Below are 15,555 nucleotides of genomic sequence, written 5' to 3'. Positions count from 1 at the left end.
CCACCTGACCAATCCTGGTCAGCAATTTAAAATGGGCAAAGTTGCTTTACATTGCAAAATGTGTATCTGCAACAATGCCAATTGGTGTTAGCTAGAGTAGGTTTACATCTTATAGCCCATCACAGAAGTGATTTAGCCACAATGCAAGAATTGACTACCAGTTCTTTAAAAACAAGGACCATTTATAATGTATGTAAACTACTGCCCATAAAAATTTGTAGAGAGAGGTTGAAACTGACTTCACCTTGGGGGCTTGGCTACACCTAAGTTTAAGTTCCTCCATGCCGCACCCCATCCCCTGCTCCAGTTCTGGTCTCTTGTGCATCCTTGATTTTCTTCACTCCACCATTGACTCCTGTGCTTTCAGCTGCTTAGGCCCCAACTGATTTCCCTACCCAATGTCAGCCTCTAAAAATAGCACTTGTTAAAACCTACCCCTCTGTCCCAATATCTCCTTGCAGCTCGGTGTCAAATTGTTTGATCACACTCCTGTGCAATGCTTTGGGAGGTTTTACAATGTTAAAGGTGATATATAAATGCAAGTTAAGCAAGAGGCGATAGGCAGTGTAGTTGAGTATTTTTTATTCTGTATCACTGGAGTGCACACAATGAATGCTAGGGCAAAAATGTGTAAGAACCAGATACTTATACAAAGTTTTACTGAACTCTAAATGGAATTTTTATTTCCTTCTTGGTCAGTTTCTTCCTTGAATGATCCCAATGTAGCAATTCAAAAACCACAGCTTCAATGTGCAGACTGGGTCAAAAATTAATATGCATGAAAATGCTTGTAAAAATACAAGCTGTGCAACAATTTGATTTAGCTGCTGTAAAACACTGGCTGTTAATTGGCTGTTTAGTCCCAACTGACCATCTTGTGCTTCCAAAACTCCCTAAAAAGCAAAGTACAAGAAATAAGTTTCCAGACAAGACCAAGAATTCTATGCCAAGTAGACATCAAATTGCTCTTCTGCATTTTCACAACTAAGTCACAGTGCCCAGTTATTGCAAGTGCATTTGTAATAAAATTAAAAATAATTTCAGTTGCAGTGCCATCCATTTTTGTAATAAACTCATGACAATATTTGTATACTATGCATTGAGCCATGGAGTGGATCTCTGAAATACAGACTGACTTGCTTCACATACAAGTGCACAGTAAATAATCAATCAATCAATCAAAACCTGCAGAGAACAGGGCACGTAGACCCAAGAAAAGTGTCTGAATCAGCCATCAGATCAAGTGGGTCCCTTCGCCCAAGCTCAATGCAGGGGAGCAGGTCCAGCCTGCCTGCAGCTAAGTCTGTTACAGTGGAGCTCAGCTGGTAATATTCTCAGAGCAACCTGACCATGAAAATATTGCCACAAATAACCCAATAGAGCCTGTTGGGAAGCAGAAATTGACCCTTCCTTCTAAATTTAATGCGATAGTGAGTAAGCACAGCTGGTTCCCTCCCAAAATAAACTGACTACTTAAAGACTCTAACCAGCAACTTTGAAATGGACATTAATGTAAATGGCTAAAGATTATTGCTTTTTTGGCCAATAAGCAACTGACCATTTTAATAATAAGTGGTGGGGCTGTCTTCAATGTTTTATAAATTGTGTACCCTATGAGCATAGACTGCAAAACATATATGCCTGCAGTAACTAAACACAGGATTTTACTTTTTGGTCATTGCGTTAAGAGTTGTTGGATTTGTGCCAGAAAACCCTCTTTGAAAATGACCGAGATGAACCTATGCTTTAGCAGGCACTACAGGATGTTACATTTGCCATCTACAAGCACAAGTACACAATTTAAATAATCCAACAGCTACAAGATTCCCAGACATTTAAAATATGTTACCTGAAGAACAAATGACCAGTTTGAAGCCATTTCTTCAATGACATTATTTTCAACAGTCTTAGTTTGCCATCAAGTCTTCCACTCGTGGGCATCTACTTCAACCTACACAGAAATCCAATGTGAAATTATGCAGAAGTAAACACCAATTCGCAAGAATTGACAGCAACCTATGTAAGGAGCACTGGTTCTTGCTGACAGGTTGCAAAATAGACAGCCACAAAACCCAGGCAGGTCGCTAGTTCAATCCCAGTTTCATTGATTTCAGCCAACAGAAGCAGCAAGTGTATCACTGGAGCTCAGCAACCTTGGGCTAGCAAGGGAAGCCACACTAACAGCTCACCAACTGATGCCTTGCCACACCTAATGGGAAATGTGCATGCATCCCTCCAGTGAAGACAGAAGATTGGATTGGACTAGGCTAGAAATAGCATCCCTGCTCTGACCATCTAGACAGAGGGATCAGTGAGGTATCAAAGGGTAGCATGCCCCTTTAGAAAGGGAGAAAATTGCAGAGGGGGTAAAAGCTGGAAGAAACCGAGTGAATGTTATTTGGAAACAACCGGTGTTCCCAGCTAATTGCGTTACTAATAGCAACTACAACCAGCTGGGATGATTTTTACTTTATGGTCATCTCCACAGCAGACCAGAAACTGTCATTCCGATAGCCTTGGTAAGTGACCAGTTGCATCAACATTACAAGTAATAAACTGAAGTTGCAGATTTAGCTTCAGCACAGAACTTTAAAATGGCATCAAGAAAAATGTAACTTTTGGGAAGATGGTGTTCAACAGGTCAACAAACTACTCCAGGTACTTTAACTATGAACATAATAAAAATCACCACTTGTAGAGTCCACAAGAACTGTCATACCTGTCCAAGCATTTAAATGCAGTGATTCCCTGGAGCCTCAAGTTGATGCAAACTGTTCAGCCACACCTACAAGTAAAAATGTTATGAGCAAATGGTTCTATTAGTATCATGGAAGTATGCTATGTTACCCCATGCTATCAGTTCTGCATGTATCAGCAAAAATACCAGGTTAACAAGCATAATCAGCATGCTAACCAACGATGCCAAGTGCTGAATTTAGTGTAGCACTGCTTTATGAACATCCCATCAGGAGTTACTGTGGGCTGCAGATACTTCAGTGCAATTTAAACAGAAAAACCAAGAAACCACAAGCTTACCAATATCAATCTCAAATCATTGCCCAATTTCCTAAATGCAACAAATTGCATCCAACATTAGAATGTTTGATCTACAATTTTACAGAAAGCAGCTACCATCTTAAATACAGTAACTGCAGCTAAATATTAAACTTATTTTTAGATTTACTACTAGTTGCATTTGCCAAAAAAATGAAACCAAGCATGCAATTACCATTTATATTCAGTATCATACACACTAGATACACAATTTTACATCTGAATGCCCTTTCCAGTGTGCCATTAAGAACAAACCTACATACCTTAAGTAAAAAACACAAGACAGGAAGGGATCTACTCCTCAGCAGTCTTGACAGCTTTAAAGAGAGAAGTCATTAGATCCAAAATGTGCAAAACTAAAAGGCAGTCAAAGCTTGAACTCAAGGAAGTTGCTAGATCAGCTACTGACAAATACAGTCCTGCTCAGAATCATCAATTTATGCTCATTTTCTTTCACACAGCAGTTGAACAGAATAAATCATCATTACAGAACTGACATTTGAGCAATGCCCACAACTAATTGGTTGGGCTATGGGGGAAGAGCAGGGGCGTGGGGCTAAAAAAATAACTTTCAAAAAGCAGAGGGCGGAATCATTCTAGAAGTAGTGCTGCAACTTGGCCTAATTTTACACTGAATGTTTGGTCATTGATTTCATCAGATCAATGACCAAACTAAACATTGTGACTGTATCAAAAGCAAAATACTGCAAATGCTGGAAATCCAAAATAACAGAAAATACTGGAAAAACTCAGCAGGCCAGGCAACATCCGTGGAGAAAAGAGTCAATGTTTCGGGGCAAGCCCTTGGTCAAGACTGGTTACTATATCATTGTTACTAGATCATTCAGTACAGATAAGATTAATTGTACAGTAGCTTTTCTAGTAACAGCACATTTTACTAGTTATATAATCAATGGCCCTGGGAGCAGCAACCTGCAGATGGGAAGCAAGTTACTTCCAAAAGGGGAAGTGGCATCACACCCTCAAGAAGATAGTAGCAAACTTATTTCTAGAGCAAATAAGCAAACGTTTCAACCTCCTTACCTGGTTATAAAAGTAGCCAGAAATGCATCTAATGTGGGCTGAACATTCTTCTAAATTCATCTCCATTCAGGTCATCAAGAGACCTTTAAAGAAAAAAAGTTCAGAAATTATATATCTTGAAAGCCACCAGGCCAACATAATGTTCTGAGATTCAGCAACCAGCTTCCACTTTCCTTTTTGAAATACCCACAAAATCTCAGTTCTATTCTGCATGGGCGTTGAAACTTGAGACAATTCTTTGTTTTGTAGTATAATCCCACTGGTTTAACAGCAATAATCCAGTGGGTAAAGCGAAAACTACAAGATTTCTCTTTGAGGCATTTCCAACAACACAAATCTATTGTAAAGGTTCAGTTGGGATAGGCCTCATTTCCCCAATGTTAGAAGCATCAACAGTCCCACTTAGTCTCGATAGATAAATACTGCAGATGCTGGAAAAACGCAGGTCAGGCAACATCCGTGGAGAGAAATTTGAGTTGATGTTTCAGGTCGAAACCTTTTCAAAACTGGAAAGAAAATAAATTTATTTTCTCTAGTTTTGAAAAAGGGTTTCAACACAAAACATCAACTCAAATTTCTCTCCACGGATGTTGCCTGACCGGAGTTTTTCCAGCATTTCCTGAGAGTCTCCCTTAGCTTCTACAACTAATCACCTGAAATGTGTATCTTCTCAGACAGCTTCCTCCAGTCTCAAATATCCACCCACCCAGAACCCCCTCAATCTTGCCACCTCAACCTGTCCAACTGGAATTAAATACAATCATCTGACACCTTCAGCTTTGTGCCTTTCACCAATCCCACTACCCCAGCAACAGCTCCCTTCCCCCTCCCATCAGTCCTCCAGTAGTCAACACTTCACCCATGTTGACTTGCACAGCTGTCCCCTCACAATTGCTATCAATGCCATTGTTCCACCCTCTCCCATATCAGCTCATTTGCTTACAAGTGCACAACTGACCTAGTCCAACCCCATCCTCAGCTACCACAGCCTCTGAAGTATCCAAAATGTAGCCACTGATATGTTCACACTTAATTCCCATTCCCCTATCCTCACCAACTTGTATAGATTCCTCATCTCCTACACTAAATTTCAAATACTCATTCCTCTACAGCCTTACCCCACCCTACCACCACCTCAAATCCACAAATCCTTTCCAATTGGAGCACAGCCCACTTGTCACCCTACCACTAGCGACAGCCTCTAGTCTGTCAGCACCCATTTCCCCCCTCCTTTCCAGATTGCGCCATGGGACATATTTTCAACTTTAAAAGCACTAAAAATGCACTAGGTTGTAAATTACCACAAAGCCATTTCAATTCGCTAGAAAGTAGTTCATTCAGTATGTCTGCAGACAATTTGAGGAACTCACCTCAGTAGCCAAGCTGCCCTGGGATGGCAACACAATGTCAATGTCCACATGAAGCCATCTCACCAGGAATTTCTAATAGAAGAAAAGACAATATTCAGACACCATTTTGTCAGAGGTATTTATGGCATCACAGCCAAAAACCATGATTTTAAGATATCATAATTTTGCATTAAGAAGCTGACAGGCATTAGTGTTGAGAAGGTAGTCTGTAGAATGTTCAGAAGGCCTTGTCATTCACCGTCAATCAGAGCAGTTGAACGTTTTTAGCATTCATCACAACAGCTTAATTGCAGAGGGGAAGGTAGAAGAAAATTGAGATCTCAAATCTAGCCACACAAGAATTAATGCACAATACATTGAACAGTTAAGGAAAAGCAGTGGTGGCCAATTTGTGGAAGTTCATTTGGTAATGGCTCACTTGTAACCAGTTAGTTTTCCTTTATTACACTGCTACATTTCTGCACACTTTCATTGCAAACTCCTGGCAGTTTTGGACACTTATGGAGTAAAATTCTGACTCTGGGCACCAATAAAGCCACACATTACCAGTTAAAAAGTATTAACAATTTAAAAAATGAAGTGCTATAATTTTATAGTTGCCAAAACAAAATTGCTGTCCTTGGACAGATTAAAAGATTTACACCACTATCATAAAACAACCATTAAAGTTTTAGCATCACTTTCTGGCTTCTGATCCACTGTTTTCCAGTTCACTTTACAAGTGAAAAATATTTAAGATAAAAATATCTTTACAGGATAGAAATATTCACACCTTTATCACTCATCCTGCTGTAAGACCAGTCACTGTCAAAAGTCCCATCTTCTGCTTTTAAATAAAGGGGAAAAAAAACACGTTATGTTTTATGCAACATTTGTATGCAAAAACCATTTAAGATCTCCCAATTTTAGACAAAAGATTTGCATCAACTGCACTAGAACACAAATTTGTTTATAATAACTTTAATAAGCACAAAAAATCCAAAGTACAATAGTATGGCATTAGGAGGAAAGAAATTAAAATTAAAGTATTTGTCCCTTCATAATTGTACCACAACTGGTAGGTCATGACCAGCCATGGGTTGCAGAGAAGAGTTTACTTTCAGCACTCAGTTCCAGATTTCTGTCTACTTAAATAAAGACAAAACTCTGAACAACATGCTGATGACAAAATGCAAAATCTCTCACCTGCATGCTCGCTATCTCCATAGCTCAGCTCCTCAAACAGAAATTGCTGCAATTGATCTTGCAATTCTGGCATTTGAATCCAACCATTTCCTGTTGAGAATTGTTGGATTTAAGTACAGCAATCTGAAACAAGATACAACCCCCATCATCTTTCATAAGCAAGAAACACCTAATGTTAAGTATGATTAATCTCATCTTTAAGAAAAAAACAAATCCCTCTAGTATTTCAGGCTCTACAACACCTATTTCAGGTCTCTGCGCCACATATATACATAGCGCACGAGTGGTGGTTTGTGAACACAAGCTGGTACTTAAAAGTCCACTATTTGCAGTTTTCACAAAGTATGAAATTCAATCCCTCAAGCTAGTAAAATTCCCAGAAAAATACACCAACTCCCACATAATTAATGGATTTATTCAGCCACCATACAAAGGGTCCCCAATTACAAGTGGGCAGAATTACAGAAAGCAATCCCAAAGGCACCAATAAAAAATTCCAGATTCAACCAAACAATGGCCTTTTATTCAAATCAGCAGTTTTAACAGAAGCTAAGTTATAACAAAAGTCTCTCCAGGACCTCAGGCCAATTAAAAAAAGTGTATGCTACATAAAATGTCACCCCACAACACTATAGAAAAGGGAAAAGATTTCTTCCAGTCTCCATCTTTACAAGGCCCAGGCACTTGAGGCACAATCCACTCAAACTTAACTTCTTGCAAATACTGTAATTTTTGACTTTTTTGGAAGAAACAGTCTTAAAGGCAATGACTCAGATTTTTATAAATTATGTTTGGTGTAACTACCCATTGAAGTAGTACAAATTTTAATTTGGTTAATACCCTGTTCTATCCAAGTGCTGGCTAGATGCTTAAAAAAAACACCCGAGAAAGGCTGAGGCTAGGGAATGAAAAGGGGATTATCCTGACCAGATTTTTCTTGTCCTGGAGTACTAGAAGACCCTCCCCAGATGGAGCACTTCTAGAATCCTGAATCATCTTTAGAAAACATTTAGCACAAGAGGAACTGCAGCTGACTGGAGGCAGCTACAGCAAGAGATCCATTTGCAATCAGTAGACAGCCAACACCAATCAAAAAGACTTAGCATTTGATTAAACTGTTATATAAATGCAAGCACTGCCCACATCAAATACAGTATCACCTAAAATAAAAACAAAATACTGGAAATACTCAGGCCAGGCAGCAGCTGTAGAGAGAAACCAGAGTTAACGTTTCAGGTCAATGACCATGCATCAGAATGGGTGACAGGGAAATTGACCTGAAATGTTGAGTTTCTGTCTACAGATGCTGCCTGACCTGCTGAGTATTTCCAGCATTGTTTTTATTTCAGATTTCCAGCAGTATTTTGCTTTGGCAAAAATGTAGCACCTAAATTTGAACAGAGCAACATTACCCAGTGGGACAAATGACCAGTTAGCTGCTTTTGGTATAATCAGTTGAGGGAAGAATGTTGGCCAGGACACAAGAAATCAGAGCAGGAGTCAGCCATTTGGCCCTTCGAGCCTGCTCTGCCATTGAATAAGATCATGGCTGATCTTCTACCTCCACTCCACCTTCCTGCACAATCCCCAGGTCCCTTGATTCCCATTAATATTCAAAAATCTATCAATCTCTCGAATATACTCAACGACAGCCTCCACAACCCTCTGAGGTAGAGAATTCCAAAGATTCACGATTCGCAGAGTGAAGAAATTTCTCAGTCATAAACATATAGAAACATAGAAGATAGGAGCAGGAATAGGCCATTCGGCCCTTCGAGCCTGCTCCGCCATTCAACGAGATCATGGCTGATCATCCAAACCCTAGCACCCGGTCCCTACACCGACAACCATCCCACCCAAACCCTATCCCCGTAACCCCACGTATTTAATCCCCCCTAACACTAAGGGCCAATTTTTTATCATGGCCAATCAACCTAAACTGCACATCTTTGGACTGTGGGAGGAAACCAGAGCACCCGGAGGAAACCCATGCAAACACGGGGAGAATGTGCAAATTCCACACAGACAGTCACCCGAGGCCAGATTTGAACCCGGGTCCCTGGCGCTGAGAGGCAACAGTGCTAACCACTATGTGGCCAACCCGTTATTTTGAGACTGTGACCCCTGGTTCCAGACTCCCCAGCCAGGGGAAACCACCTCCCCCTGCATCTACCTGGTCAAGTCGTGTAAGAATTTTGTATGTTTCAATGAGATCACCTCATGTCCACTGTAACTGATTTCTATGGAGAATGAGACCAGCCACAGGCCAGGTGTCATTTTACTGTGGTCTCTGCTCTTTCTGGAGAGACACCATAAAGATCCTATCATTTGAAAAACAGAACTATGCCCACCTGAAGTGATGGAACAGCATCAGTTTCACACCTTACCCAAACAGCACCTCAAACAATGCTGCACCAGAAAATTACCCAAAATCACATTCCCAAGTCCTGAATTGGAACTTGAACCTAAAATCTTGACTCAAACACAGGACTCTTGCCTCATTCTGGTAAGAGAACAGAGACAAAAAGTAAGTGGCAACAGATCTGAAGAACTTGTGCTGAAATTAGCAAGACTGAGTTTGTCCCAAACAGCATGGAACACTGGTGGTGGTGAGCACCAAATGTACACAATCTGGACAAGTTGATGAACAACAAGTTAATGTGGCTGGTTCAGTGGAGGCTATAGGTATAAAAATAAAACTGGAGACCAGAGTTACTTGAAGGGGGAAAAGTCCAATGACAAGCAAAGATGAGTTAATAGTGGAAATTAGATGGCAAATAGTTCTGGCAGTGATATGGCAAAATTAAAGCAACTGGTTCACAGTAGAAACCCATATTTTGATTTTTGTAACTTGCAATAGATTACATAGGAGGTACAGCACAGAAACAGGCCTTTCAGCCCAAACAGTCCATGCCCCCTTCTGTCTTTCCTCATCTAACTATCAGCATAATCCTCTTCTTCTCCCTCATGCTCATCTAACCGCCCCTTAAATGCATCGATACTATTCACTTCAACCACTCCCTGTGGCAGCAAGTTCCACATTCTCACCACTCTGGGGTAAAGAAGTTTCTTCTGAACTCCCTATTTGACTTCTTGGTGACGCTCTTATATTGATGGCCTCTAGTTATGTTCTTCCCCACAAAATGGTAACTGCCTACACCTTCCATAATTTTAAAGGCCTCTATTAGGTCACCCCCTCAGCCTTCTCTTTGAAGAAAGAGACCCAGCCTGTTCATCCTTTCCCAATAGGCATATCCTTGCATTTCTGGTAGCATCCTTGTAAATCTTCTCTGCACCCTCGCCAGTGACTATATCCCTTTTAGTGCCTCGATATGCTCAATACGAACACCGTCCCACAGCGCTGGAGCTACTCACAGGGCAGATGGCACACTCGATCTGTTACAGGCCTCATTGTCACCAATGCAACAGCTAGTATACAGAGGTGGAAGCATTGCCTGTTTTACTGTAGCCGTGCCTCGGGAGTGAAACATGTCTGACGACACGCACCCTTTATCAGAGTGAGACCCGGCCAAGTCAAAGACGCAAGAAATAAGAGTAGGCCATACGGCCCCTCAAGCCTGCTCCACCTTTCAATAAGATCATGGCTGATCATCAGCCTCAACTCCACTTTCCCACCCGATCTCCATATCCCTCGATTCCCCTAGAGTCCAAAAATCTATCTATCTCAGCCTTGAATATACCCAAAAGACTCATCATTCACAGCCCTTGGGCAGAGAATTCCAAAGATTCACAACCTTCTGAGTTAAGAAATTCCTCATCAGTCTTAAATGGCCAGCCCCTTATCCTGAGACTATGCCCCCTAGTTCTAGACACTCCAGCCAGGGGAAACAACTCTTGCCATCTACCCTATCAATTCCCTTCATAATCTTGTATGTTTCAGTGAGATCACCTCATTATTCTAAACTCCAGGGAGTATAGGCCCATTCTACACAATCTCTCATAGAACAGCCCTCTCATCCCAGGAATCAATCTAGTTGCACCACCTCCAAGGCCAAGTATATCCTTCCTTAGATAATGAGACCAAAACTCTGCACAGTACACCAGGTGTGGTCTCATCAAGGCCCTGTACAATTGTAGCAAGACTTCCTTACTCTTATACTCCAAACCCCTTTCAATAAAGGCCAACATGCAATTTTCCTTCCTTATTGCTTGCTGGACCTGCATGCTAGCTTTGTGTTGCTTGCACAAGGGCACCCAAATCTCAACAACATTTGAAAGTTAAAATACTGTTTTTCTTCCGACCAAAGTGAATAACCTCACATTTCTCTACATTACACTCCATCTGCCACCTTACTGCGCACTCAAGTCTATCTATATCCTTTTGCAGACGGTTCTCACAGCTCACCTAGCTTTGTATCAGCAAACTTGGCTACATTACACACGATCCCTTCATCTAGGTCACTAATAGATTGTAAATAGCGGAGGCCTCAGCTCGGAGCCTTGCAGCACGCCACTAATTAGTCTACCAACCTGATCAGTGTATCCCTACTGTTTTCTGTCAGTCAGTTAAACCCCAACCCCGTGAGCCCTAATCTTCTGTAATAACCTTTTATGCGGCACCTCATTTAATGCCTTTTGGAAATTCTGTGGTTCCCCTTTATCATCGCGGCGAGCGCAAGGGCCCATCAGTCGCCGCCGCCGCCGCCGCCCTCCCCCCACACGCCCGGCCTGAGCGAAAGGACAAGATGGCCGCTGCAATGGGGCCCAGAGCGAGCGGCCGCCGTCCTGCGACATGGGAGAATCACCAACCAGTTTAATGGTGTGGAGATTCCTCTTTGCTCACCCCCCCCCGGTTATAAACACCGAAGTATTACTCTTGCGCCGTGCCTCGTGGACTGGGCCGGGGCTTCCCGCACCAACAACCTACCCTCTCCTCCGCTGCCGCCATCATTGAGAGCGAGTGTAGGCGGGACCGCCCCTTTTATACCGCGAGGGTCTTACGGAATCCGCCACCAAACTCTGAACGGCCCCACAATATTATACTGTTTTATAATTAAAGTCACCCAGGCCCCAGTCCACACTTTTTAAAAAATCATTTAAACTTGATTTATTTTTTTCTCTAAAAGACCACGATGCTGTGCGTGATATTCCCGCCGCCCCTTTTCCGCGCAGCCGCAGTAGCCTGAATTCAAACAATTCTCCCTGTACAGATTGAATTTATTTCAAGGTAATCCCTTCACTTCCATCATCCCACATACACCAACCAAAAAAAACTAGCAAAAGCGAACACAGAGCCCAAAAAAGACACAGGCTCAAAAATAACTCTTATGCCACAGTTAAACTGAGTGCAGTGAGACTGTCATTACTTAAGTTGCAGGTACAGCATACACAGAATCATAGCATAGTTACAGCACAGAAGGAGGCCATTCGACCCGTCAAGCCCATGCTGGCTCTCCGCAAGAGCACTTGAGCTAGTCCCCCTCCCTCGCCCTTTCCCTGTAGCCTTGCAATTTTTTTTCCTTCAGGTACTTTTGAAAGGCATGAGTGACTGCCTCCACCACCCTTTCAGGCAGAGCATTCCAGATCCTAACCACTCGCGTAAAAAAAGCTTTTCCTCATGTCGCCTTTCATTCTTCTGCCAATCACTTTAAATCTGTGTCCTCTGGTTCTCGACCCTTCTGCCAATGGGAACAGTTTCTAAATCTACTCTGTCCAGACCCCTCATGATTTTGCACACCTCTATCAAATCTCCTCTCCACCTTCTCTGCTCCAAGGAGAACAACCCCAGTTTCTCCAGTTTATCCTCGTAACTGAAGTCCCTCATCCAGCAGCAATAGCAAAAGTCCTCAAGGAAACTCACACCTTCCTCTACGAAAGCTTGAAGTCTGAAATGAAGATCTTCAATGACTTTGGAACAGCTGGTAAATCCAAAGTGATGTGTAAGATTTTTCTAGTAACCATTCTTGTAAATCTTTTCTGCACCCTCTCTAAGGCCTTCACATCCTTCCTAAAGTGCAGTGCCCAGAATTGGACACAATACTCCAGTTGAGGCCAAACCAATGTTTTATAAAGGTGCATCATAACTTCCTTGCTTTTGTACTGTATGCCTCTATTTATAAAGTCTAGGATCCCTTATGCATTTTTAACTGCTTTCTCAACCTGCCCTGCCACCTTCAACGATTTGTGCACATATACCTCCAGTCTCTCTGTTCATGCACCCCTTTAAGAATTGTACCCTTTAGTTTATATTGCCTCTCCTCGTTCTTCCTACCAAAATGTATCACTTTGAACTTTTCTGTGTTAAATTTCATCTGCCACGTGTCCGCCCATTCTACCAGCCTGTCTGTGTCCTCTTGAAGTCCATCACTCTCCTCCTCACTGTTCACTACACTTCCAAGTTTTGTGTCCTCTGCACATTTTGAAATTGTGCCCTGTACACTCACGTCCAAGTCATTAATATATATCAAGAAAAGCAGTGGTCCTGGAACCGACCCCTGGGGAACACCACTGTATACCTTCCTCCAGTCCGATAAACAACCGTTCACCACTGCTCTCTGTTTTCTGTCACTTACCCAATTTCGTATCCTTGCTGCCACTGTCCCTTTTATTCCATGGGCTTCAACTTTGTTGGCAAGCCTATTATGTGGCACCTTATCAAACGCCTTTTGAAAGTCCATGTACACCACATCAACCACATTGCCCTCATCAACCCTCTCTGTTACCTCATCAAAAAACTCAATCAAGTTAGTTAAACACGATTTGCCTTTGACAAATCCGCGCTGGCTTTCCTGAATTAATCCATACTTGTCCAAGTGACTATTAATTTTGTCTCTGATTATCGTTTCTAAAAGCTTCCCCACTGCCGAGGTTAAACTGACTGGCCTATAGTTGCTGGGTTTATCTTTGCACCCCTTTTTGAACAAGGGTGTACCATTTGCAATTCTCCAGTCCTCTGGCACCACTCCTGTATCGAAGGAGGATTGGAAGATTATGGCCAGTACCTCTGCAATTTCCATCTTTACTTCCCTCAGCATCTTAGGATGCATCCCATCCAGTCCTGGTGACTTATCTACTTTAAGTACAGCCAGCATTTCTAGTATCTCCTCTTTATCAATTTTTATCCCATCCAGTATCTCAAATACCTCCACTTTCACTATGACTTTGGCAGCATCTTCTGCCTTAGTAATGCAAAGTACTAATTTAATACCTCAGCCATGCCCTCTGCCTCCATGCGTAGGTCTCCATTTTGGTCCCTAATCGGCCCCACCCCTCCTCTTACTACCTGTTTATTATTTATATGCCTATAGAAGGCTTTTTGATTCCCTTTTATTGTAAGCTGCCAGTCCATTCTCATACTCTCTCTTTGCCCCTCTTATTTCCTTTTTCACTTCCCCTCTGAACATTCTATATTCAGCCTGGTTCTCACTTGTATTCTCAACCTGACATCTGTCATACGTCCCCTTTTCCTGCTTCATCTTACTCTCTATCTCTTTCATCATCCACGGAGCTCTGACATTTGGTTGCCCTACCTTTCCCCCTCGTGGGAATGTACCTTAACATTTGGATACTTTAATGCAGGAAACCTAAAAGTATCCAAAAACACGTCGTATCCAACAGTGGTGAATTTCTAAATTAGTGGCAGGAGATGTGGTGTTGAAGGAACAAAATATTTTCAGCAAGGTCTGCTGAGGCACGCCTAATGTCAGAAAAAAATGATTTTTGATCCATTATTTGGAGCTTTTTCAGGATTTCGATTCCAATGTATTAATGTTTTTCATGCCAAAATGCTCTGGAAGTGCTGCCATTATTTTAAGTATGGAAATAAAAGCAGTTGTTGGGATTCAATACAAATTTGCAGGGTCCAGTCCCCCTCAATGGTAGGTTAACGCCTCAAAAACATTGTTAATTTGTGAACTGAAATCTTTCACAACGCACATCCGCACTAATCCAAACTGGTTCGGTTCACAAGGTCAATTTGTCTGCGTTATCCTGATTTAACTATTTTAAATATTTTTTTATTTTTAAGTAGCTTTAGGAGAGATAAGGACGAGTCAAGTGAAACAAAACTTTATATTCAAGTTCTAATAATAAATCACTAAACATAGGTTGATCAATTTGCTGTGGATTTCAGACATTTTTTGTTTTCTTAAGAGTAAAAAACAAGGTTAGCAATTACTGTATTAGAGTCCCTATAAATACTTATATTTCCATCTTTGAAATATTTGAAACCCTTCCAGGAGAAACAATTTTTGTTTTAAAATGCTTATAGTACATGGAGGTTAGAATAATAACCAGTTAATATGTCTGTTAAATAGCGCATAGAGGAATGACTTACACTGTCGGACATACCGGCCTAGAAATTGAGTTTGCGCTGCGCCGGGGCTTAACGCCGGAAATTTAGCGCCGGTGCTAAGTCGCGCTGTGCGCGCCAAAAATTCAGTAGCGCCGCGCCCAAACGGCTGCCGGCGCTACTGAAGGCTGTTTGCGCCTGAAAACTGGCGCTACGCGCCGCATTGCGGCGCTATTCCGGCGCTGCGGCGCCCGATGCGGTGCGGCAGGCTCGGGAAGTGCAGGCCTCCTCCTTCAGTTAAGGAGGAGCTGCCTGCACCCGCCCGCTGGCTGGTTAAATCGGCACAAAAATGAGCCCGGCACCTCGGGGAAGTGCCGGGCTCGCAGCCGAGAAGCATCTGTTCCGCGGGGGGGGGGGTGGGGGAGTCCGGGGAGGGAGGTGCGGGCAGGCGGCCAGCGGGAAAGCGGCCGGCCGCCGCTCCACCTTTATGCGCCGGCGCAAAGTCGTGTAAGACTCTGTTGCCAGAGTCTTAGTTGTGGCTGCCACGGGCGAGGCGGCCGCAACTGAATTTCGGCGCTGGGGCCCGTCACCACGGCAACCGGGACGCTACGCACACCGATGACGTCATCGGTGCCGGCGCAGCGCTACCGG

The 15,555-nt window shown here is 42.6% G+C and overlaps 1 long non-coding RNA gene and 2 other non-coding genes across 5 annotated transcripts; all 3 read right to left on the bottom strand.

The window, feature by feature from the left end:
- Positions 1–565: 565 nt before the first annotated feature.
- Positions 566–11,608, bottom strand: LOC147102190 (uncharacterized). 3 transcript variants are annotated; one of them, XR_015073223.1, is made up of 9 exons: positions 11,542–11,608; positions 6,654–6,776; positions 6,241–6,294; positions 5,469–5,540; positions 4,099–4,181; positions 3,318–3,371; positions 2,720–2,785; positions 1,850–1,951; positions 566–893 (listed from the first exon to the last, which is right to left on the bottom strand). It is a non-coding gene; the product is annotated as an uncharacterized LOC147102190 (long non-coding RNA). The 3 variants fall into 3 exon arrangements; XR_015073224.1 differs by having other exon boundaries at positions 6,241–6,291; XR_015073225.1 differs by having other exon boundaries at positions 6,654–6,743; positions 11,542–11,573.
- On the bottom strand, positions 2,865–3,001 carry LOC147102192 (small nucleolar RNA SNORA8). Its single transcript, XR_015073314.1, has one exon. It is a non-coding gene; the product is annotated as a small nucleolar RNA SNORA8 (small nucleolar RNA).
- On the bottom strand, positions 4,335–4,469 carry LOC147102191 (small nucleolar RNA SNORA18). Its single transcript, XR_015073312.1, has one exon. It is a non-coding gene; the product is annotated as a small nucleolar RNA SNORA18 (small nucleolar RNA).
- Positions 11,609–15,555: the final 3,947 nt, after the last annotated feature.

This window comes from Somniosus microcephalus, chromosome 22, assembly GCF_052327205.1.
Source record: "Somniosus microcephalus isolate GS21.2 chromosome 22, FLI_Smic_1.0, whole genome shotgun sequence".
Lineage (NCBI taxonomy): Eukaryota > Metazoa > Chordata > Chondrichthyes > Squaliformes > Somniosidae > Somniosus > Somniosus microcephalus.
This window is presented reverse-complemented; position numbering and strand designations above follow the sequence as displayed.